This window comes from Ceratotherium simum, chromosome 8, assembly GCF_057802395.1.
Source record: "Ceratotherium simum simum isolate JZ-2026a chromosome 8, ASM5780239v1, whole genome shotgun sequence".
In the NCBI taxonomy this organism is placed as follows: domain Eukaryota; kingdom Metazoa; phylum Chordata; class Mammalia; order Perissodactyla; family Rhinocerotidae; genus Ceratotherium; species Ceratotherium simum.
Window position 1 is genome coordinate 38,898,417 of NC_141907.1, and position 26,908 is coordinate 38,925,324.

General features: G+C 36.5%; 1 protein-coding gene across 3 annotated transcripts in view; it reads left to right on the forward strand.

The window, feature by feature from the left end:
* The window catches only part of GABRB1 (gamma-aminobutyric acid type A receptor subunit beta1), a 373,814-nt gene that overhangs the window by 62,903 nt on the left and 284,003 nt on the right, over positions 1–26,908 (forward strand). The window contains exon 1 of one of the 3 annotated variants that reach the window (XM_087434265.1): positions 18,071–18,223. The exons of the other annotated variants lie outside the window; for them this stretch is intronic. The gene's annotated coding sequence lies outside the window, so the exon portion shown is untranslated. Of the gene's footprint in view, positions 1–18,070; positions 18,224–26,908 lie in introns of those variants that run through there. 3 annotated transcript variants of the gene reach the window in all.

Below are 26,908 nucleotides of genomic sequence, written 5' to 3' on the forward strand. Positions count from 1 at the left end.
TTTTCTATTAAAGTTATATTCTCAGAGTTTCAAAGACTTAAGAGACAGTTCAAGAGAATGCTATTTTCTTTTATATTTTCAGAGAATGGGGACCTATTTTGAATTAAAGTGCAATAAAAATCAAGTAACTAGAAAATTGTTTCTAGAATAAATTTTGTTAGGAAAAATGTTTATTTAATAACATCGTAAGGATAATAAGTCATGCAGGATCATGTTTATTGTATATTATTAATTTATAAAATTATATCTAAGAGCCTAAAACTACTGATACACATTTCAAATGTGTTTTTATTTCAGGAGAATGTTTTGCTCTTTAGGATACAGGATCTGAGCAGGAAAAAGTCAACAAAGAAAAGCTGGTTAGACTTTCTTGAGGGAAAGGAGCAATATAGAGTCATTTCCCTGGCCTTTTAAGTAGTATTATAAATGAGTCTGAAATGTTTTGATTATTTTTATCTAAAAATAATTTTGGACTTATCTTTAAATTTTGGCACAAATTTTAAGTGAAATGGACCCCTTCCTCCTGGAAGTCTTTCCTGATTCCTCACCTAGAATCAATTATTCCTTTCTCTGCTCCTACAGCATTTCTTTGATTGAAATAACATTTTAGTTTGCACTGTGCTTTTGCCACCATATGTTGTGGAGAACAGAGATGGGAAGGGTAAGGGAGAGAATCAACAAAATATATATATATATTACAGTACTTATAGTAAAAGTAAAATGTAGAAAGCGTCTACTCTTAGCTATGGAAATACTTTACCATGAGAGGCCAACTCTACCCCAAGATCAAAGAAAGAACCACAAAACAGTTGACATTAAGAACTAGGTCTTAAAGTATAATAGAGGGGACTTGCAGGTATTTGTGAAAGAGAGGTCAGTTTGCATAAGGTCAAGAAGGTGTAGTAGCAAATACGTATGGGGGGATCTGGACATCAGACACTGTCTGTAACGTAGAGCACAGATGGGGGAGAGACTTAGGTGTGACTGAAAAGTTAGGTTGCAGTGAAATTGTGAACAATTTCATATGCCGTGCTAAGAAGGTTGGACTTAATCCTCCATATATTGGAAGTTTTACGTGGCATTCACCTTCACTAGAGTAGATTCCCTTAGGACAGTGTCTCTCTGCACTCACACATTTTTGAGCGAGGCTCTATGCCCCAGCATATACTTCAATGCATAGCACATGATTAATGCCTGTAAATATTTGCTGAATGAATATATGAGTGCATGAATCATGCATGAAGCCAGATTATTTCCATAGAATCAAAAGCTAGGATGAAGGAGAGTAATGTGTCATGCAGTAGCCTCAGAACAAGAGAAATAGAAATGCAGAGCCAAAACCAGCTTTGCCTTTAAATGATTTGAAAATATGAAAAAGGAGGACCACTGGAAAAAGAATTTTATTTAGAAATTACCATTACTTTGTCCCATTTTGGTGGAATATGTACAATATACAATTTTTATAAGCTGCATTTAATTAAGATGCACAGTATCTTTATTTTAACTTCCATTCTTTGGGCCAAATTCCTTATTGCCACTGCAACGAACAGCTCTTTTTAGGAGTAGAACTAAAGAGAAGAAAAAAAATCACTCTGCCTGAGATCATCTCTGCTGACCCCCATTCCGTGATGCTTAGCAGCATCCAGCTATTGTTTATGTTTGGCTCTCTCTAAGTGCTTGTGTGTGAAAAGCTATGCAGATGCCATGGCAGTAAACATTACAGCAAGATGAAAACACATTTCTATTTTAAGAGTCAAAGCAACCAATCAAATGATGGGGAAATTTACAGGTGTAGAGTGCTTTAGATTCTGATTTTGAAAATGTGGTCCTTAGACGCAGAATGCTTATTTCAGAAAGAGAGCAAAATGGCAGATGGGTGCCCATTTTTTCTTTGAAGTTAGGAAGGTATTTTTACAAGTCACCTCCTTCATCTCTGAAGTGTATTTGTAGATAGGAAGAGGGAGTGTGTCTTTCTTTGTAGGAACTGCAAATAAACTCCACTCCGCCATTTTAATTAGCAGAGAACCCAGTTTCTACTTCAGAAATTGAAAAATGAAATCATCAGGAGTCGACCAACACTTGGAAAGTTGTCATAAGGATTCGGCCGTGAAAGTGCTGGATAAAGGAATGCCACAGTTTCACAAGCCTTGCTAATCTTCATTCACAAACAGGTTGACAGTTCAGAGAACCAAATAGGGAGGGAAGTTTGGATTTAAGTTGAGATTTAAAATCAAGCTATAGTATTTTGTTTTTTGTGTGTGTTATTCAGCCACAAATCATTAACAACAAATAGCCACATGGTGCCTACCCTCAGGGACACTCTTTTAAGACATGTGGACCTAAGAATGAACATGATCTTGCCCCTACTCTCAAGGAGTATAAGGGATTGTTGTGGAGTCGAACAAGGAAATAGGCAAATAGAATGCCGTGTGAATGTACATTAAAAGGGAAGATTATAGAGGACCATGGGAGCAGGTATGAAGAGTATAGTCATCTCTCCTAATCTGGGGTTAAGGAGTCAGGGTAAGATTCCAGAGAAGTGAAGTCTAAGTTGAGTCCGGAAAACAGGTAGCAGTTACCCATTTGAAGGAGGGGAGCAATAGAACATCAGAGATGCACAAGAAAACACAAGCCCTGAGAACTTCAATCTGTGTACTGTGACTGAAACATAAAGGGCCAAAAAATGCTGAGAGATGAGGATGGAGGAAAATGCAGGGCTGGCACTTGGAGGACAAGGAACTTAAAACATCACAGTAGGATAATCAGATTTGTACTTTAGCTATGTTCATAAGACTGGGTTGAAAAATGGTAAGACTGGAGTCAAGGAGAGTCAAGAGATTATTGCAATATTCTAGGTGAAAAATGATGGACTTCAGTCACATCAATGATGGGAAGATCTAAAAAAATATAAGAGAGGTAGAGTTAACGGTTTTTAGTGGTTACCTAGACGTGAGGAAGAGAAGTTAAGAATGACTTCTGATTTCCCACGTGGACAACTGGGTGAGCGGTTGTATATTCCTTGAGATCTGGAACATGGAGGATAAGCATGAAGGCTGATGTGTGGAGGTGGATAGAGATGAGGAAGGAGGGGATAAGTTGAGTTTGCAGAATCTGTGGGATATTCATTGAAGAAATTCAAGACATTGAGTTTAAAGTAAGTAGTTTACATAAGAGCTATGAATATATAGAAACAAAGTAGGAAAACAGCTTTTTTTCCTTTATATCCTAGAGTCATTATTATTACTTACCTCAGTGTCAAATGTGAAAAACAGACCTATGGCCTCCAGAAATATTAGAGATATTTTATAGTCTTTGGCTTAAACTCTTTTCCAAAATTGTAATTTTTTATGTATCTTGAAAAACTACAAGGTAAACCCTATTACAACCCAAATTATTTTATTGAATTTTAATTTTTTTTTGTCAGAACTATTCTGTAGTGAGTTTCATACTTAGACTTAGAAATAGTTTTATTAAATTACTTTATTATGTTATTCTATTTAACTATATCATGGTATGAGTGGTTGAAGGAATTATCTTTCTACAATAGTGTTTTTTATTCAACATAAGAAAGTTAAGACTAGTTCAAGTTGTATCAAGTGAAATTCAAATTATATTTTATATTTCTGTGTGGAAACTAATCAATGGCTAGTTAAGACCAAATGAGTCATATTAAGTTGGAGTAACAAAAATATTTTAAAATATAATTTGTTTGGGGTATAATAGAAAGTTTGAATGAATTATACAAAATTACTTTTTCACCTATAATCTGTGATACATCTATAGAGAAATAAGACAGGCAGACTTCTGACTAGTAGCCATCCTACTGCAGACCAGCATTTTGTGTGCAGTATAAAGAAAATAAGAGTCAACATTTGTCAAGTACTAATGATAGTCCAGGAATCACGGTAAAAGTTTATCCTGCATTCCTTTATTTTTTTGCATAGTTCATGTGATACAAAAATATTTGGTTGAATGTTTGATAAATGTGTAATTTATATGCAGTAAAATTCACTCTTTGTATTATATAGTTCTGAAAGGTTTGACAGGTACATGCAGTTATTTAGCCACCACAATCGAGAAAAAAAGCAAAATACATCATTTCAAAAATTAATCCTTTGTTCTTTACAGTCAAATTCTCCCCCAACCCTCAGCCGTTGGCCACATCTTGTCTGTTTTCCGGCTCTATAAGTTTTTCATATAAATGGAAGCATACAATATGCAGACTTTTGAGTCTGACTTCTTTCACTTAGCACAATGTATTTGAGATTCATCCATGTCGTTGTGTCATTATTTTGTTCCTTTTTATTGCTGAACATTATTCCATTGTGTGAATGTACTGTAGCTTATCACTCCCTAATTGAGAGATGTGTGGATTATTTTTTGGTGATGACAACTAAAGTGGCTATAAAGATTCACATATGGAGTTTAGTGTGAAGATAAGTTTTCATTTCATTTGGGTAAATACCTGGGAATAGGATTGTTGCTTGAGTGACAAGTATATATTTATTTTTATAAGAAAAAAAACAATCTTTTTTTGCAAGTGGCTATACCCTTTGTATTACCATCAACAATCTATGAGAGTTCCAGTGGCTCTCATTCTTGACAATACTTGGAATTGTCAGTATGTTTTGCTTAGACAGTTAAAAATAAGAACATCAAAAGTAAGAAAAAATAAATTTTATATTTGCTTTCATTTATGCCTTTTCTAACACTATTTCTTGATGTAATTCCACATTTCTGTCTGGTATCTGATTCTTTCTGTATGAAGAACTTCTTTTAAAATTTCCTTTAGTGTAAGAATATTGGTAATAAATTCTCTCAGTTTATGTTTGTATGAAAAAATCTATATCCTCTTAATTTTTGAAAGATATTTTCACTGGATATAAAATTTTAGGATGACAGTGTTTTTCCCCCTCTTAGCATTTTAAAGGTGTCTGTTGATTTTCTTCTGATTTGCGTGATTTCTAATGAGAAGTATGCTATAATTCTCATCTTTTTTCCTGCATGTAATGTGTCTTTTTCTTTACTTTTAAGATTTTTTTCTTAATGGCTATTTTGTAGTTGTGTGAATATACTTGTGTCTACCTTGTATTTATTACTTATTTCCTCTCTGAGCTTCTCTGGCTTTTATTAATTTTGGGAAATTCTCATTATTGGCCATTATCTCATCAAATATTTTTTCCTGACATATTCTCTCTCTCTTCTTTTCCTAGGATGCCCATTACACATATGCTAAACCATTTGATATTTTCCCATAGCTCTTAGATGTTCTATCCTTTTTTTTTTCTTTGCTGTTTTTCATTTTTTTTTCTTGTTCCTTTTCAGTTTGGATAAATTCTATCAGCTATTCTTCACAAATTCTTTCTTTGGCTGTATGAAATTTATGAATGATCTCATTAAATATATTCTTTATCTCTCTTACTGTGTTTTCCATATCTGGTATTTGCTTTGTATTTGTTCTTAAAGGTTCTGTCTTTCTGCTGAAATGACCCATCTGGTCATGGATGCTGTTCACCTTTTCTATTAAAACCTTTCACGTATTAAACATAGTTATTTTAAATCCCCATCTGATAGTTCAAACATCTATATCATAGCTGAGTCTGGTCCTGTGAATTGTTTTGTCCCTTGAGAGTGTATTTATTTTTCTTGCTTCTTTGTATATCTCATACTTTTTGGTTGAAATACAGACATCTTGCATAGTATAATAGAGGTTGAGGTAAATAATATTTATGCCAGGAAATAAACACTCCTCATCTTTCCTGGGCCTTCCATGTGACAGGTTGAATCAAGCTAAGTTTAGCTTTTATTGTTGCTATGGGTACCCTCAGTGCACCATGGGCTTTATATTTCTCTGGTGTTACCTTATGTTTAGGGTAAGTGCTGCTCTACTAGAGGGTTTTCCTCCATCTTCAGCTTTAGGTCTTTTCTTTGTGCCTGAACTTCAGAGAATGTCTCTCTCTGCTCTTGACCCTTCCTCAGCACTTGATTGCTGCTCTATATCACTCAGTGCTCCCTAGACTAGTGGTGGGGGAAGGAGGTGGTATTCTCTATTGTCTGGTTCAGACTCTGTCTTAGGCAGGTGCTTGTCCCTGGTTCCTGTGGATGAGGCTTTCTCAGTGATTTTACCCCTTCTTCAGCTGTAAGAGACCTCTAATGATCTCACCTATGATGCCCTGCTTTTTGCCCAGTGGTAGAGAGATGTTTTTCTGTTCCTTTTCTCCTGATGTAATGGTTCCTCATCTGTGCCTTGAGTCTAACAGGGTTTGCTTCCATTCCTCCAGCAATTATGGCTTTTGTTCCATAAAAGAGATAGGGAAGAAAAATTTGAGTGAGGCTTGATGTCCTTCCTGCAGCAGATGCTGTCCCTTCCCCCAGGCTTGCAACATGAGGGGGGCTTTTTTGTTTTCCTGTTTTTTGGGGGGGGGAAAGTGAGGTAGATTGGCCCTGAGCTAACATCTGTTGCCAATCTTCCTCTTTTTTGCTTGAGGAGGATTGTCCCTGAGCTAATGTCTGTGCCCATCTTCCTCTATTTTATATGTGGGACACTGCCACAGCATGACTTGATGAGTGGTGTGTAGGTCTGTGCCTGGGATCCAAACCCATGAACCCCAGGCCACCAAAGTGGAGTGCTCTGAACTTAACCACTATGCCACCAGGCCGGCCCAAGGGGCGTTTTTTCAGGGCTCTTGCCCTACCTCCATCTTCCTCATGAGGATTATGGAGAAGATCCTGCAAGTTAGTGTAAATCTCCCTTGAATTTTCATCTCTGTACTCTTATGCTAGTCCACATTGGCCTTTAGCAGTTCATTGATAATTTTAGTAGAGTTTCTTTTTTTTAAAACTGGCTTTTCTGAAATTTGGCATCTGCCACAGATAAGCAAGTGCTTGCATCCAATTTCTCCTTGAAGGTTCCTGTGTTTCTTTAAGTTTTGAGTTAGTTGGTTGCCCTGCTGATCCTAGTACTCTCATTGATTCAAGAAAGGTTGCAATTTTATAGATTAGCTGAATTTTTGCTTGTTATACATTTGGGAATGATGCTCTTTCTAGCTTTTTACATCCTAAGTGATTTTTTATTTGATGCTTACAGCAGCATTTTGAAATAGTTCTGTTTTATACCCAATTTACAGAAACTGAAGTTTGAAGAGGTAAATAAATTTACCCAAGATAAAAAAAAGTAAACAGCAGAGTCAAGACTCCAGTACTGGTCTCTGTGTCTAATTTCAGAAGCCAAACTAGGAATTCCTAGAGATATTTATCTTAATATTAATTTTTAACAAGACGTTGAAGGCTTATTAAACTAGTATTAGTCAAAAGTCAAATCTATGTTATAAAAAAATTCCATATTAAATTCGCTATATAGTTAACTTAAGCTTAATTTTATATGAAAACTACAGATGATTTACAGGAGAGTTGAGGTAATGAATTTTAAATATTTCCCAATAAGACTACGCACATCCTGCCGGGTACTATTTCATTTTGAGCCCAGTCAGATTTTTTCCCGGGTTCCAAAACCCTACTAACTCTTCTGTGCTTTTTACTGACCTCAGTCTGTATTCACTTTGTGATATTCTCTTTCTGTCTCTCTCTCTCTCTCTGCTTAAGAATTTGTATTAGTAAGAAGCCTTCCATTTCTTTCCACAGTTGATTAATATTTAGTCTTCACCAACTGATGTTAAGCAGGCCTGATGGCTTAATAAATCCTATAAAAGTGAACTGTTTTGTTTATCTCCCAGATGTGGGATCACTTTCTCTGTGTGATTTTCTCTTCACTGCCTGGCCCTATTCTGAACACCTGTTGCCCTCTGGGTAGCTCTTTCTTGTTCTCTATTTTCTATTACACCATGGTGATTCGGTGGCTCTGTAGTAGGTGGAAGATTTTCCCATTGGAGTAGTATTGGAAGAGATCCTCTTTTTGACAAGAAAATAAACTCTATCACTCCCTCTCTGAAACACTATTGTTTACCAGCTTAAAACTAGGAATGATTGGATTTTAAGGTTTTTAAAGCAGCCTCAGTTTCTGTAAATTGGGTATGAAAACTGAAGGATTTTAAGCTTTTTAAAGCAGCCATTGAATGGACTTCACAAAATTTGGCCCAGGGACCTCAGCTCAACAGAAATATAGCACATTTCTTATTCTTTTGCTTAGGATGACTTCTTCGTGCAGTTGTTCTATCATCAATATGTAGTGATGTACTTAGAATCCTAGATACTTAGAATTGGATAGACCTCTGGGAACCTTACTACACCGTTTCTCGTGGGTTGATATCCAGCCTCTACTTGATGCTTCCCTCAACTACACACCAACCAACCTGATTACCTTCCTCTGGACAAATTCTAGTTTGTCTGTCCTAATGAGATCTTTTCAATATTGATTTCACTCATTAGAATGGGAAAATTAATAAGAGATAATATTTTCATCAGGTATCATTATTTCAGCATAACAATAATGACATATCGACTGCACTACTTTCTAGTTATGTGACAATAGGAAAGTTACTTAACCTTTCTGCATCTCTGTTTACTTATCTGTAAAATGGAGCCAATCATATTAAGTTTAATTCCTATAATAATCTTTTAGGGTTGTTGTAGAAATTAAATGAGTTTAAATAAAGTGCTTAGAACAATGTTTGGCACATGGTGATCTATAAGAATCAGCTAATATTTGTGGGATGGAGGGAAAATCAATCTTGAGAAGATAAAAAAGTAGCTTTCTATCAGTGATCCCAAATAGTCACAGATTTTTCTTAAAACTTAGAATTTTCAGAAAACTTAAGACAAAATTTCATAAGAAAGTAACTTTAGATAGTATTGTTTTATCTTTGAGAATGACAGACAAATCTAGAATAAATTAACAAAAGCTGCTAAAAGTTGAAATTTTTTTATCAGTAATATTTTGTTTTTGTTCTTATTTTCCTTTATCTAGAAGCCAGTAATTGTGTTTATAATAACCCAAATATCCTCTCCTTTCCAATTTAAATGAATCTACTTTGAATCCACTTCAAATGCATGGTTTTATAATTTTATATTCATGACATGCTATTCATCTTCTCTGAACTTGTCTTGCTACCACTGACAATCAGAATCCCCTCAGATGAATTTCAGACACTTGAAAATTAATTCTGCAAAAGGTTAAGGAGGCCATTGAATTTTTTTAAAGAACACTTTTAGCTTAGATCTCAGTAGTCATCTGAGTTAATATATACAGGCTTATTTCCCACTCTTGGAATAATAAGTATATCCATGAAAGAAATGGGAAAAGATCAATAGAGAAGAAACTTGGAAAAAACTTCTGGAGTAGATGCCTCATGGTTTTAAGCTGAAATAGTTCTAAAGTCATCAGGTAAACACAAATCTTGGGGCTGGCCTTGTGGCCTAGTGGTTAAGTTCAGTGCACTCCTCTTTGGCAGCTCAGGTTCAGTTCCTGAGTGTGGACCTACACCACTCATTGGCTGCCATGCTGTGGCGGCAACCCACATACAAAATACAGGAAGGTTGGCACAGATGTTAGCTCGGGGTGAATCTTCCTCAACCGAAAAAAAAAAAAATAATTCTTGCAAGAAGCACATTGATGTAAATAGTACATATGGATTTTTAACATTTCCATCCTTCTTTAATAAAAAAGCATAAATTTCTGGCTATGAATTTCAGAGGTTTATCCATAGTAATAACTATTAATCACAAAGCAAAAGCTAAGGGAATTTTCCATCTAATCAACTTTTAACAAATAATCTATTGCTCTTCAGCCATACTGTCGCATTAATTAATTTAGAATTACATGTTATAATGATTATGATTATTGCTTTTGGCTTGTACAAGGAACCTCTTTAATGAGTATTAGTTTTCATTACTCACAAGTAGTAAAACAATGGCATAATTTCATTATAAGTATTACCTTAATAGTCTTCTTTTTTCACAAATAAATTTCTGACAACATGGATGAATTCTTGTCAGGACACTAAAGTGGATCATGGATAAAATGAACATCATTTCCCCCAGAGTTCAAATTATCTAACTTATCTATTCTCTGGAGAGATTAGCTCAGCTGCTGGAGTAAAGTTTGATGGACTTTTTTAAAAGTGTTTGCTTCCTGAGGTGTCGGAGGTGAGGAAACTGTTTATGACTTTGAACTGCTTTGAGTATCAAGATTGTTATGAGGATTCAAATGAAATAATATGTGCAAGTTCTTTGAAAACATTAAAGCACTCTACAAATGTGATGTCTTTTTTGGTGGGTTATAGTATATCATTAATAATTTTAGCAGAGTACTGATATAATCAGATTTATTTTAGGGTGATTAATGTGAATGTGGTTGGAAAGATGGCCGACAGTGGGGAGAGACTGCAGGCTGGGTGATCAGAGAGAAGGCTATTAACAGTAGAGAATATAGGTTTGTAAGGGAATCAATGGGAAAGGAAAACACAGGACAAATAATATGGAGGTGGGTGACTTAGGTGATCATTAAAGATCCTTTTAACATTGACACTAGATTAGTATCTGATTGAAAAAAAACCATGCCTTACCATTAATAAGCACACAATTCTATATGATTTTATCTGAAACCTACAAACACCTACACTTCACGTAGAGTGGGAGAGAGAGGGAGATGTTAGATGACCCAGAGGTTTGGTTGCACGTTGATTTGGAAGAATGATGATATCTCATTAAAAATAGCGACTGCAAGGGGCACTTCAGGGGAGGGCATGAATAAGGCTTGGTTGGAAGATAGGGAAAATATGATTAATAAGTTTTTAGACATTTTAAATTTTAGAGGCTAAAAGGATATGTAAGGGGAGATATCTATCAAGCATCTCGCTTGAGGTCCCGAAGCTCATAAGAGTGGTAGATTTAGTGCATTGACTCTAACTTTGGGAGTTATCAGCACACAGAAGATTGATGTTGAGATTTGAAACCTTCTGGAATAGTTCATTTCTGATTTTTGGGGAATCTGTTTCTTTCAACGCCAAGAAATAAACTAGGGCTTTCAATGCGCATTTCTAGGTCTTTATTATTACCAGAGCACTGGTCCTCAAAGCTGGTATAAATGTGTAAAGCCCTGTGAGCTAAAACAGAGTAGCTAGAAGCAACGAAATGAAAGGGTTAACATTGTAGTGGAAGGAGGAAGCCAGATGTCAGAAGTTAAGGACCAATAGAGTGATACCCAGCATCAAGAAGGAGGCTGAAATCAGTCAAGGCATAAAAATATGTATTAGTTCAGGAATAGATGGGAACCTGAATAGGTTGAAGTTAATGGTTCAGAACTATTTTGGCGAACACAGCAGGTTGTTAGGAATCTCTTTTTTAAACTATTGGGCCAAATCTAATAGTAGGAAAAATTTACCCAGATAATCAGTCCATCTTCCATCTTTACTATGTTCCTCTTCAATTTCTCCCTTAAATAGATTTTTAACTATGTCCAAATCTCAAGAGACACTGCTAACCTTACCTGCTCTTAAATAAAGCCGTCTTCCATAAGTAGCAGTAACTTCATTTTCCTGAACACAGACAACGCTATCTTTTCTTTTCTTAATTGAATTATAACATAACAGAAAAGATGCACGAGGCATAATAGTACATCTTTTGGATAATGCCATTTTTGATATTTCTTTGTCATATCTTTGCTTAATCAAAAATTTTTACAAAGCATTGTGTTAATTAAATGTTTATTATAGTTAGTTGCAATAAACCAGAGATATTTTGCTTCAAAAGGTATTGAAGGGAATCTTTTTTATAAGTGAGAAACATTTTTTTGTGTTTGTTTTTGTTTTTGTTTTTTTTCATTTTTTGTTTATTGCAGTAACATTGGTTTATAATATTGTAAAAATTTCAGGTGTACATCATTATACTTCCATTTCTGCATAGATTACATCATGTTCACCACCAAAATACTAATTACAACCCATCACCACACACATGTACTGAATTATCCCTTTCACCCTCCTCCCTCCCCCCTTCCCCTCTGGTAACCACCAATCCAATCTTTGTCCCTATGTGTTTGCTTATTGTTGTTATTATCTACTATTTAATGAAAGAAATCATATGGTATTTGACCTTCTCCCTCTGACTTATTTAACTTTGCATAATACCCTCAATGTCCATCCATGTTGTCACAAATGGCTGGATTTCGTCGTTTCTTATGGCTGAGTAGTATTCCATTGTGTATATATACCACATCTTCTTTATCCATTCGTCCCTTGATGGGCACTTAGGTTGCTTCCAAGTCTTGGCTATTGTGAATAACGCTGCAATGAACACAGGGGTGCATGTACCTTCACAAACTGGTGTTTTCAAGTTCTTTGGGTAAATACCCAACAGTGGAATAGCTGGATCATATGGTAGTTCTATCCTTGATTTTTTGAGGACTCTCCATACTGTTTTCCATAGTGGCTGCACCAGTTTGCACTCCCACCAGCAGTGTATGAGAGTTCCCTTCTCTCCACATCCTCTCCAACACATGTTGTTTCCTGTCTTGTTAATTATAGCCATTCTGACGGGCGTGAGGTGATATCTCATTGTAGTTTTGATTTGCATTTCCCTGATAGTTAATGATTTTGAACATCTTTTCACGTCTCTGTTGGCCATCTGTATATCTTCTTTGGAGAAATGTCTGTCCAGGTCTTTTGCCCATTTTTTAATTGGGTTGGTAGTTTTTTTGTTGTTGAGATGCATGAGTTCTTTATATATTTTGGAGATTAAGCCCTTATCAGATGTATGGTTTGCAAATATCTTCTCCCAATTGTTAGGTTGTCTTTTTGTTTTGTTGATGGTTTCCTTTGCTGTGCAGAAGCTTTTTAGTTTGATGTAGTCCCATTTGTTTATTTTTTCTATTGTTTCTCTTGCCTGGTCAGACGTGGTGTTTGAAAAGATGTTGCTAATACCGATGTCGAAGAGCGTACTGCCTATGTTTTCTTCTAGAAGTTTCACAGTTTCAGGTCTTACGTTCAAGTCTTTAATCCATTTGGAGTTAATTTTTGTGTATGGTGTAAGGTAAGGGTCTACTTTCATTTTTTGCATGTGGCTATCCAGTTTTCCCAACACCATTTGTTGAAGAGACTTTCTTTTCCCCATTGTATGTTCTTGGCTCCTTTGTCAAAGATTAGCTGCCCATAGATGTGTGGGTTTATTTCTGGGCTTTCGATTCTATTCCATTGATCTGTGTGTCTGTTTTTGTGCCAGTACCATGCTGTTTTGGTTACTATAGCTTTGTAGTATATTTTGAAATCAGGCAGTGTGATACCTCCAGCTTTTTTTTCTCAGGATTCCTTTAGCTATTCGCGGTCTTTTGTTGTTCCATATAAATTTTAGGATTCTTTGTTCTATTTCTGTGAAAAATGTTGTTGGAACTTTGATAGGGATTGCATTGAATCTATAGATGGCTTTAGGAAGTATGGACATCTTAACTATGTTAATTCTTCCAATCCAAGAGCACGGAATATCTTTCCATTTCTTTGTGTCTTCTTCAATTTCTTTCAGAAATGTTTTATAGTTTTCGGTGTACACATCTTTCACCTCTTTGGTTAAGTTTATTCCTAGGTATTTTATTCTTTTTGTTGTAATTGTAAATGGGATGGTATTGTTAATTTCTCTTTCTGCTACTTCGTTGTTAGTGTACAGAAATGCAACTGATTTTTGTATGTTGATTTTGTATCCTGCAACTTTACCATATTTGTTTATTACTTTGAAAAGTATTCTGGTGGATTCTTTAGGATTTTCTATATATAAAATCATGTCATCTGCAAATAGTGACAGTTTCACTTCTTCCTTTCCAATTTGGATCCCTTTTATTTCTTTCTCTTGCCTGATTGCTCTGGCTAGGACTTCCAGTACTATGTTAAATAGGAGTGGTGACAGTGGGCATCCTTATCTGGTTCCTGTTCTTAGAGGGATAGATTTCAGTTTTTCACCATTGAGGATGATATTAGCTGTGGGTTTGTCATATATGGTCTTTATTATGTTGAGGTACTTTCCTTCTATACCCATTTTATTCAGAGTTTTTATCATAAATGGATGCTGGATCTTGTCAAATGCTTTCTCTGCATCTATTGAGATGATCGTGTGATTTTTATTCTTCGTTTTATTAATGTGGTGTATTACGTTGATTGATTTGCGAATGTTAAACCATCCCTGCATCCCTGGAATAAATCCCACTTGATCATGGTGTATAATCTTTTTAACGTATTGTTGTATGCGATTTGCTAGTATTTTGTTGAGGATTTTTACATCGATGTTCATCAGTGATATTGGCCTGTAATTTTCTTTTTTTGTGTTGTCCTTGTCTGGCTTTGGTATCAGGGTAATGTCAGCTTCGTAGAATGAGTTAGGGAGCTTCCCCCCCTCCTCAATTTTTTGGAAGAGTTTGAGAAGGATAGGTATTAAGTCTTCTTTGAATGTTTGGTAGAATTCACCAGGGAAGCCGTCTGGTCCTGGACTTTTATTTTTGGGGAGGTTTTTAATTACTGTTTCGATCTCCTTACTGGTGATTGGTCTATTCAAATTCTCTACTTCTTCTTGATCCAGTTTTGGAAGGTTGTATGATTCTAAGAATTTACCCATTTCTTTCAGATTGTCGAATTGGTTGGCATATAGCTTTTCATAGTATTCTCTGATAATCTTTTGTATTTCTGAGGTGTCTGTTGTAACCTCTCCTCTTTCATTTCTGATTTTACTTATTTGTGCCTTCTCTCTTTTTTCTTGGTGAGTGTAGCTAAAGGTTTGTCAATTTTGTTGATCTTTTCAAAGAACCAGCTCTTGGTTTTATTAATTTTTTCTATTGTTTTTTTGGTCTCTATTTCATTTATTTCTGCTCTGATTTTTATTATTTCCCTTCTTCTACTGATTTTGGGCTTTGTTCTTCTTTTTCCAGTTCGTTTAGGTGCATTGTTAGATTGTTTATTTGAGATTTTTCTTGTTTGTTGAGATAGGCCTGTATTGCTATAAAACTTCCCTCTTAGAACTGCTTTCGCTGTATCCCATAAATTCTGGCATGTCGTATTTTCATTTTCATTTGTCTCCAGGTATTTTTTGATTTCTTCTTTGATTTCTTTTTTTTTTTTTTTATAATTTTATTTATTTATTTATTTTCCCCTCAAAGTCCCAGTAGATAGTTGTAGGTCATAGCTGCACATCCTTCTAGTTGCTGTATGTGGGACGCGGCCTCAGCATGGCCGGAGAAGCAATGCGTCGGTGCGTGCCTGGGATCCGAACCCCGGGCCGCCAGCAGCAGAGTGCGCACACTTAACCGCTAAGCCACAGGGCTGGCCCATTTCTTTGATTTCTTCATTAACCCAGTCGTTGTTCAGTAGCATTTTGTTTAATCTCCACGTATTTGTGGCTTTTCCGATTTTCTTCCTATAGTTGATTTCTAGTTTCATACCATTGTGGTCAGAAAAGATGCTTCGTATTATTTCAATCTTCTTAAATTTATGGAGACTTGTTTTGTGGCCTAATATGTGATCAATCCTGGAGAATGTTCCATGTGCATTTGAAAAGAACGTGTATTCTTCCGTTTTTGGATGGAATGCTCTGTATATATCTACTAGGTCCATCTGTTCTAGTGTGTCATTTAAGGCCAATGTTTCCTTATTGATCTTCTGTTTGGATGATCTATCCGTTGGTGTAAGTGGAGTGTTAAAGTCCCCGACTATTATTGTGTTACTGTCTATTTCTGTTTTTATGTCTGTTAATAATTGCTTTATATATTTAGGTGCACCTACATTGGGTGCGTAGATATTTACAAGTGTTATATCCTTTTGTTGGAGTGTTCCCCTTATCATTATGTAATGTCCTTCTTTGTCTCTTTTTACAGTTTTTGTTTTAAAGTCTATTTTGTCTGATATGAGTACTGCTACCCTAGCTTTCTTTTCATTGCCATTTGCGTGGAGTATCTTTTTCCATCCCTTCACTTTCAGTTTGTGAGTGTCTTTAGGTCTGAAGTGTGTCTCTTGTATGCAGCATATATATGGGTCTTGTTTTTTTATCCAGTCAGCCACCCTATGCCTTTTAATTGGAGCATTTAGTCCATTGACATTTAAAGTAGCTATTGATAAGTATGTACTTACTGCCATTTTTTAACTTTTTTTTTCCTCAGTGTTTTAGTAGTCCTTCTCTGTTCCTTTCTTCTTCTATACAGAATTGATGGCCACTTTAGTTTGGTCTCTGTCTGAAAGCTGTACTCTTTAACTCCCCTCCTGCCTCCTTTTATTTTTTTGATATCATATCTAACCTCTTTTTTGTGCATTTGTATCCATTATGTTCTAATCATGGAAATAGATAATTTTTCCTATTTGTGGTCTTCTCTTTTCCCCTTAAATCAGTCCCTTTAACATTTCTTGTAGCACTGGTTTCTTGGTGACAAACTCCTTTAATTTTTGCTTGTCTGGGAAAATTTTGATCTCTCCTTCCATTTTGAATGATAACCTTGCTGGGTAGAGTATTCTTGGCTGTAAGTTTTTTCCTTTTAGCACTTTAAATATATCGTGCCATTCTCTTCTAGCCTGTAAGGTTTCTGCTGAGAAGTCAGCTGATAGCCTTATGGGGTTTCCTTTGTATGTAACTTGACATTCTCTTGTGGCTTTTAGGATTCTCTCTTTATCTTTAATTCTGGACATTTTGATTATGACGTGTCTTGGTGTGGGCCTCTTTGGGTTTATCTTGTTTGGGGCTCTCTGTGCTTCCTGTACTTGGATGTCTGTTTCCTTCCTTAGGTTAGGGAAGTTTTCATCTATTATTTCTTGAAATAGATTCTCTGCCCATTTGTCTCGCTCTGCTCCTTCCGGGACACCTATAACACGGATGTTAGTGCGCTTGATGTTGTCCCAGAGGTCCCTTAGGCTGTCCTCACTCTTTTTAATTCTTTTCCCTTTTACCTGTTCAGCTTGGGTAATTTCTTCTAGTCTTTCCTCCAGCTCACAGATCCGTTCTTCTGTATCCTCTACTCTGCTTTTGAGTCCCTCTAGTGAATTTTTCATTTCCAGTATTGTATTCTTCATTTCTGATTGGTTCTTTTTTATATCTTCCATTTCTTTGTTGACATTCTCACTGAGTTCATCTATTCTTCTCTGCAGATCAGTGAGCATCCTTAACACTCTTAGTTTGAACTCTCTGTCAGGTAGGTTGCTCATTTCTGTTTCACTTAGTTCCTTTTCTGGGGTTTTGTCCTGTTCCCTTACTTGGAATGTATTCTTTTGCCTCCTCATTTTGCCTCTTTCCCTGCGCTTGTGTCTACGTATTAGGTAGGTCAGCTACGTCTCCTGCTCTTGGACAGGTGACCTTATGTAAGTGATGCCTTAGAAGGCTTCCAGTGTGCTTCCCTCAGTTCTCAATGTTTCAGGGGTGACCCCTATGTGGGCTACATGTGTCCTTCTGTTGTGGCCTGTTTGCTCTCCCTGTAGGCACCCAGGGAGGCCGAGTTATGCTCCTGGCCAGCTTTTGTAATGCTCAGCTGCTTGTAGTTGTTGTGGGCCCTTCAGTCTCTTTATCAGGTGTGGGGAGCCCCAGCACAGTTGGCTGCAAGTTCCAATACCACATTTGTGTTGCAGTATTTCTTTTAAGTGAGTAGGCCCCCAGCGTGGCAGGTTGTTAGGCTCAGGGCCTTACAATTGCTGTAAGCCTCTAGCCTATTAGGTCTCTTGTCAGCTCTCTGAGGATTGCAGCTGGGTGGGGCTGGCCTCAGGCACAGGAGCACCCAATTGTTTCAGACTTTGGAAGGTGGGGCAAACCCCCTATGTGGGTCTTTGAGAAGCACAAGTCTTCTGCAGCTGACAAGCCCTGCCACCCACAGGTCCACACACACAGTCAACACAGTCCTGCCCCATGTGCACGCCCCGACCTCCCCAAGGGGACCCAGTCTCTCCACAGCGGGAGCCCCACACACTCCGCCACCGCCCCACACTCTCCACCCACTCCTTGTGAACACCCTGCCCCGCTAAAGTCGGCTCAGTTGCCAGGCTGCAGAGAATCCAGTCACCAATCTAGGCAGGCCCACACGTTGCCTGAGGGCTTGTTGATGGGTGGGGCCAGTCTCTAGGGTGGGCTGCCTGCCCTGGCTGAGCTGGATTAAATCGGTGCTCTAGCGGGTGGAGCAGACCCTGGGCTAGCAGGCCTCAGGGAGAACTCCAATGGCGTCTGTGTCAGCAGGCCCACACCAGGCCACAACAATGGCCGCCGCCAATGTCCCAGTCCCTGGAGAGGTCCCACCCCTCACCGAGATGCACTCAGGGCCTATCAGGTGAGTCTCTTTTCACCACAGCACTGTGCACCTTTCTTTCTGGTGATTTTAGGTTGCTTTCTGAAACTGGTGAGTTTGCGCGCGGGCCCTTTAAGAGCTGGTTTTAGTTTCTTTGTGAACCGGGTTTTCTGGGGGTGCTCCCCAATGTTTTAGTAGCAGCAAAGTCAGATATTATGCCGCTGGTCTCAATTGTGCTGGGTCCACAAAGTGCCCACAGCGGGGGCGCTCCCCGGCTCAGGGCCCCGCGCCTCCAGGGAGGTGGCGTACCTGTGCGCTGCTCCAGGCGGCCGTCCGGCGCTGCAGCTTGTGAAGGCGGCGTTTTTCTCTCCAGAAGGGAGTCTCTGCCTCTTCTACCCCAGTTAGGATTGTCCGTTGTTGCAGGAGTTCCTCTTATCCAGTTTTCAGTTCTGTCTCAGGGGTAATTTTTCCACGAGTAGTTGTAAATTGGCTGTGTCCACGGGAGGAGGTGAGTTCCGAGTCTGCTTACGCCACCATCTTGACTCGAGATCAGTGAGAAACATTTTTATTGATGGTGAATAAGAGTGGATTTGATTTTGACTCAATTAAAATATGTTAAAATATTAATGAAAGACAAGTTTGGGAAATCATATCTGCTTCGATACTGGTAGAGTGATGGTTTACTAAATACCATCAGTTTTGTCAGTTGAATCTAAAAGATGAAGCAACATTAATTCCTTATTTAGAGAATCAATTGCCAAAATGTGCAAGTATGTGAGTTTCAATTTATTCAACAAATATTTACTGAGCTCTCATCAGATGGCAAGGACTTTTTAACGTATATTTTCTGAAGAAGCTGGGTGAGTTTCAACTGAGGCAAATGAATTCAGATTACAATACAAATCAAGTTTACAATAAAAGATATAATATGAAGCAAGAATCTTTTATTCCTATAAGAGCAGAAGTGAATTGGATCTAGTTACAGATATCTCTCACTGTCATTTGAAAAAAAATAGTGTATTCATTTTCAGCTGTTCTTCAAAAGATTGTATCTCTGAATACTAAACTAGAAGAATTTCTAGATAGAAATTAGTTTCGGTTTTGGTATGTCATTTTATGGCTCTATGACTTAAAATGTAGGGGTACAGTTGGCAGTTAAAGAGCACTTTTCACAACTTCTCACAAATAATCCAGCATTATTAAGCTTCTGGCAGAGACAATCTTAAAGGATATGTGTCAGATTAAGAAATAAGCTGTGAGGACCAAAACAGAAATGTAAATTTCTGAGAGACACAAACTCATGCTTTCAAGGATATATATCAGAATTGATTTCAAATTCAGATGAATCTTTCTTAATGTTGCTTTAGGAGGTGGATGGTAGTAGAATTATGAACTTGAAATTGGTGCCTAGGCTGCCATTCCATTGCCCATCAAAGATGCATCCATATTAGCAATCCAACGCAATCGAATAATCCTAGAGAGTCTTTTATTTATGTCTAATTTGAAAAACCATTTGGCTTATTGCATGTCCTATTTTCTCTTACTTTCCCTCTGTGAATAAAAAAGCAGTATTCTACTATTTTGTTACTATATAGCAGAAAGTACATGACGTTTGGAGGGAGTCAGGCAGGTCTCGGTTTGATTATCAGATCCTCCCCGTATTACTGTATGTGATCTTGCCCCAGTTATTTAAACTTTTGGAGCCTCATTTGTTAAAAGAAAATATTCATAAACCTGTGGATGAAAAGGAAATAATGCATAGAATGTACACAGCACCTGTCAGTTCCTTCCCTTTTCTGTGTTAGGTACTCAGTATCCATCATTCATCCATTCATTTATTCATTCACCCAATGAATTCAATTCAATCAATGAATATGAGCATCTACGTGTGCCAGACACTGTATCAGGCACCAAGGAGGCAGCAGTGAAATAAAAAAGTCCTGCCCTTATAGAGCTATATTCTTCTTTGCAACATGTGATTGCATTCTTATTAGGAAAGTTAATCACATGCTTTCCTCTGAATTTATAAACATATATAATTATAAAGTTAAGCTAAAAACTTTCTATCTCTAAATCCATCTTTCTTTGATCTCTTACTTCCTTTCCTAAATTTAGTCCTTTCTGTCTTCCCTTCCAAGTACAATACTTTTCAGACGTCTACCTCTATATGAAGCTTGGATGGAGTTGGAGGGTTTGGTGAGGAGGATACACAAAAGTGTGAATCCCTACCCTGAAGAAGCTGCATGTCACAGCAAGGAAAGGAAACGTAAAATTATCAGTAATGGCCCAATCCATGTAATAAAACATAATCACATGTTAAATGATAAATGTCAGTATAGCCAATGAGAATTCAGAGAACAGAGAAATAAGTCAATAGAATTCGTCAAAATAAACTTCAAAAAAAGAGGTGGAATTTAAGCCAACTTTAAAAGATTGGTAAGTTTTAGACCCACGGAGAAGGGAAGAACAATCACGAGAGAGTAACTTTTTTTTTTCTCTCAGCTCCTAATGCCCAGGTCCTTAATTAGTATCATTACTCTAGTTGCTCCAGATTTCAGCTTAATACAACACATTTTAATTTAGCAAAGCACAACCTGGAAACTAAAGTTTTTTGTTGGTTTCATCAATAAATCTAAATTTCCCAGATATTTTTGATTATGCAATTTATTCAGCCATAAATGAGAGAAATCCCTACAGTTCTGTTTTTGAAAAACAGACAGGATACATAGAGTATACTTAGACCTCCTCTGGTCAGGTAGTGTCTATCCTCCTCTAATATCTAGGCCAGAAGGTAAGGTACGTGTCCACAGCCTTTTGGCAATTTGTTATGCCAGACAGGCTTCGGTTCCTTCTGCTTTGTTGGTTAGGGTTGTCTGCCTAAGGTAGACATGCATATGCAGTTTGCAGTTCTTCTTTGGTTCTGAAATACTCTACCCCATCTCACCAGCAGCATACATTGTTCTTTGTCACCGACAGTCTTTCCCCCTATCTGGGATAGTTTCCTTAAGCAGCTAAGCATTCTAGGGTGTACCAAGAGAAGTGTCTAAACCTCTACTTCCTGCACAAGCCATTCTCAGAGTACTTTCTGAATGCATGCAGTGGTTGAGAAGAACTCATTGGCTTAGAAGGTGTGGGACTCTCGCTTTAGTTCATTTTAAAGATAGTTCCTAAATATTTAGGGAAAGAAGGCCTGTTTCTGTCTGGTCTTGGCAGTCCCTCCGTACCAAGGTTAGATACTAAAAGTGTCAGTGAATCAAAATGTTCCTCTCCATCCCTACCTATATTTTTTGTGGCCATCTGCCTGACTGTGACGCACAATATTATGTATGTTGTCCAAGAACATGCTTTTCCATTCATCTTCATCAAGGAAGCAGATAACTGAATTTCTGCCCAGATTTTTGGCATATGGCTTTGCTTCTTTATTAGTTTATGGCATTACTGCCAGTTTTTTGTCTGTTTTTACATAGTCTCAGGTATTTTCATGAGAATCCTGGGAGACATTTGTCAGTCCACCTCCATGCTGATGGGAAGTTACTCCAACTCTCCCTTTTGAAACCAGTTACATAATTTATGAGGGCCAGTGCAAAGTGGAAATGTGAGGGCCCCTTGTTCAAAAAATCTTGACAAGAGACCGTGAAAACAGAGTCCTAAACCAAACAGGTGACCTTCTGTGTGCTAGGCCCTGTGTGACTGCACGGTCATATGCCCGTGAAGCTGGCCCTGCTCGAAACTCTCTCCAACTTTGGGTGTGATGCCATTGCTGTTTCCTGATGTTCCTTTTCTCTCTCCTAGAGCTTCTCTACTCCTTGACTGACTTAACTCCTCTTCTTCCTTAAGCCCCCTGAAAATGAGTGGATCCAAATTATATCTTCAGTTCTCTGATATTCTTTTTCTATTATGTAATTCTCAGAAATCCCCACTAGTTTAATGATCTCAATTACTCCTTTCTGAAGATAGCTCTAAGCTTAATATCTCCAGCTCTCATGGCTCTGTTAAGTATGAGGTACACATTTCTAATTGCGAACATTTACACTGATAGCTGATATATCTCTGATGGAATCCTTCATCTTCTCTCTCAAACTGATCCTTTATATGAATTTTCTTCACTCCAACTCTTTAAATATTCTCTATTCTCGGCTTCACAAATCTAAGTAACAGTCAACTTTTGATTTTTTTTTAAATTGCAGGCACAAATCAAATAATAGTTTCCTGATTTTTTCACTTGTTCTATTTTGTCACATTGCAGGATGCTTTAAGTACTTTGAATCTTTTTTTGAGGGGAGGGGTAAGACAGTATAAATAAATAAGATCTTGACAATAGATTGAAAAATAGATTAAAATATCAAAAATACTGATTTTTTTAAAAAAGATATGTTCAACGTGTATCATCTTTAAATTTTGGGTGATTTTGATTTTCATTTTTGGTGTTAAATTCTAGGAAACATTCTTGTGTAAAAATCAACTAAAATTTTACTATAATGCTTTTTATTTGTTGAAAAGAAAAAAAAGCATAATTTTTATAGTGCATGAATAATGAACTGGAAAAGACTTTTTCTGACATATCAAGATTTTTTAATCAAACAAAAGTAACTCTGTTAATAAGGTATCATGAAACAAAGTTACAAAAAATGGAAATTTCTCTGATTATTTTAAATAGGAATATCATTTCTCATCTCCTATAAATTTGATCCAATTTCACATAAATACTAAAACAAACCACATGGTACTATGGTTTTATTTGTATTGTATTCTCTAGCTTCCTATTTTGTTTACCTCATTTTATTCTTACTGTGAATGATCACATTAGTTGGACTGTGTCACTTTGCCAAGGACAACCTCAGAATATTTTCTACATTTAACCAATATAAGCCATTCATATCATTGATGTTTTGTCTTGCTGATTTGAGGAAAAGCAAGCTTCAACCTTTGAAAATGTTTTTGCAAATAGCCTGTGATTTTTAACTGTTAGTTGTATTTGAACATTTTATAACAAAATAAAGTACCGAGGTTAGTGTATTCTACAGCTAGTTACCTAATGCAGTATTTATGGGCTCCACAAAGAGAAAGGTTTGTTTTGTTTTATTTTCCTAATTATGATTTTTCTGTTCAGCTGGTGAAGTATTTGGAAGTTCATTCCTAGCCCATCTCAATTATTTGAATTGGCTTCCTGCAGATAGCCCTTAATATGGAATATCATTCACTTACAAAATACTTGCCACAGACGTCTGCCAGTGCTCAACCTGGCTGCAAAGACATATAAAAGCCATTTCAAATTATTTCTTTGGACACACAGAGACCATCACTATACCATAATGTTTAGTGCTATGATTTGTCTTCATTCACTCTCTCTACTTATCTGGTCTCCTAAGTCAGCAGAATTGTCACAGCTAAACATTTTGGAACATGTAGTAGTAAATTAGTTTGGCTGTTAAACTAGATGGGAGAGTCAAAGGTACACATTTACTAATTTTTTTCTTGGGATTTCTGATTAGGTATTATGGCTTACTGGTCCTATATTTTTTACTGTTATGATGATGATGCTCTGGAGCCTTTCTTTGGGCAAGAGGAATAAAATGCAAGCTGTTAGAAAGCTCAGAAACTGCCACTTTTGTGTTAACTGGGGGTCAATAAAAATTTTTATATTTTTATGCTATGAGAGAAGCAGGTCCTCTGAGTTTTTAGAAAAATAGTTGAGTTGTTTTTGAAGTCTATGGGCATCAGAGCATGCACTTTAGAGATGGCGTTCAGCCACACAAAAATACTTCAAGTCCGCATGTGACATGCACCATCAGGCCTCCAGGTCTTTGCATGAGTAAGTCTTTCTGCTCTGGATCCTTCTTCAGCCTTTCTGATTGCTGGTGAAGTGCTTGTTTCCACTGGATTAGCCATTTGTCAAGATTCAGTTCAGATACATTCTCCTCTGTGAAACTCTCTCTAACATCAATATCTCTTTATCATCTAACATTCCAACTCCCACACTCCTACCCAGTTGTCTATTTAGGAACATCTTGGAGCTCAGGAAATGGCAATAGTTTTGTGATATCTCTGTTTCTACCACTTAATAGCACCAACACTCCGTAGCTATAGGGCTACTTTGGTTATTAAATACTCTTTAATTATAAAATTCCTTTTCATATAGTGAGCTTTGATTATGAAATACATTGGGATAAAATTATTTAGACTACTTAAGTTCCAGCTTCCTCATTTGTATATTAAGGGAAAAATATGTATAGGATTAGGAACATTTTAGATAAAGAAACATTAGAAACATTTTAAATAAAGTTTCAGGCACACAGGAGACAATCAGTGAATGTTCACTACTATAAAGTCATCTATCGCTTAGTCCTTCTAAGTATTTATTCCCCTTTCTTATGACGGTGTATGATTTATTCACCTATATATTCCCCACACCTAGAACAGAACCTGGCACCTGGGTGATGCTTAATAAATATTTATTAAAGTAATACAAATAGGATATAAAATATAGGACATAAGGAGTTAGCTTGTTTATTACTCATTGATGGGCTGGATTCAAAAGAGTTGTTTTGAATTTAGTCTGGGTGTTAAAACTTAGATAAAAAGGATGAAGATGAGTTCATAGTAAAAAGTCATAAAGTTCAAATGCCAATAAATTTAAAGGACATTTAGCCCTATAAAATATTAGTTTGTTTTCATTTTTGCCTACTAATTTCAGTAAGTATAACTAAGAGAGTCATCATTCACAGGATTCAATGAGCAATTCATTGACCAGAAGGACTCAACCTAAGGTCATAAGAAGCCAGGCTTCTTGCAACTATATAAGCAACTTCACTCCCTTTTATGTGATAAAGTATTTTGTGTTGTTTTTACTGTTTTTAAAAATGAATTAAAACCCTATCAAAAGTTCTACTGATCTGCCAGTTACTATACTGTCCTCTCAGATGTAATAGAAAATAATTTATCCATAATAAAAGCCATATCCAGAATTCCATATTTGACTCTTAGTTATGTATATGTCATTCCTGATGAAATACTCCCTCAACCCTTCTCAGGAATAGATATGATGTAATTATCGAAGTAGTAGCCTCAGAAATGCATGTATGTACACACACATACACACACACACACACTCATACACCCTAATGTATACATGCAAGTATATGCAAAAATATATCTCCAAGTACCTCCCTCCAGGAACAAGCATCAGAGACTTGTGCCAACAAATTGACTAGCGAAATAGAAATATGCCAGCTGGATGATGCAGTTCTAAGCCAAACACCTGCCTCTTATATTAGCAGCCACAACTTGCAATGCCGGCAGATGTCATATACACTGAAAGATAAGAAAGAAAGAGGGTTAATTAAAATAGATATGGAATTGATTGGAGATGAAATGAATAAGTGTGCAATAAAAAGTAAGCTTTCATTTTTCTAGTAACACTTGCAAGCTGTACATGCATATGAAAACATACTCTACCAGATTTTAAAACTTACAAACTTACTGTAATTAAGGCAGTGTGATATTGATACGGGAAGAGACAAGCAAAGGAATAAAAACATGTGTATATATAAACATATTTATCTATACACTCATGGAAATTTGGTGTATAGTAGAGATAACATTACAAATCAAGGGAGAAAAGATTGACTATTCAACAAAAGGTGCTGGAAAAATGATTATAAATATGAGATAATATAAAATTCTATTTTTATTCATAATATACCCTAAATAAATTTCATATATGCACAAAAGTAATACATTCAAATTTAGAAGAAAAGAGAGGCAAATATATAATACTTCAGGAGAGAAAATAATTTTTTTAACAAAATATAAAAAGCACAGAACATAAAAGTTTGCTAAACTTGACCACATCAAAATTAAATTTTTAACTTCAACCTAAGACACCAGGAATAAAATTAAAACACAAAACTCAAGCTGAGGGAAGATTTTCAAAGTGTGTACAAACACATAACATTACTATCTATAACATATAAAACTACTCAGTAGAAAATTAGGTAACAGATTTAAAAAGGCAATTTGCAGGAAAGAAAACCCATATGGCTAATAAGACCTGAAAAGAGGTTCGATGTAACTAGTAATCAAGGACATGCAAACTAAAACAATGAGACATCAATAAATATCCATTATGTACATACAGATTAAGGAGTCAACCAGTATTGATGAGAAACTGGAGAAACAGGAACACTCATGCCCTGCAGGAAGGAGTGTTCATTGGTACAAGCCTTGTATTGACAATATCTAGTATGGTTGAAGATGTCTGTAACATTCTACCCAAGGGTTTCCACTTCCAGCTATATACCCAAGAGAATTTGAACTCATAAGCACAAGGAGATTTGTGCTATAACATTCACTGCAGCATTATTTGTTTAAGAAAATATTGGAAACAACTTTAATGTACACTCTAGAAGAATGTAAAAGCAAATTGTGGCCTTCTCACAATGAAATACTTGAGGTCAGAATGAATGAACTGGAGCTACCATATATCAACATATGTAAATCTCAGCAACCTAATTTTGAGCAAAAAATATGTTGCAGAATGATATGTATTATATGATATAGCTTATATAATGTTTGAAAAGTTGCAAAAGAATTATACATACTTTTAGAATACATATATATGAAGTAATAGTATAAAAGCATACATACATAGTATAAAAACATGTAAAAGAAAAACATCAAAATCAGCTTATAGTTACTCTGGCAGTGAATTTTGGGAATGGATTCTGA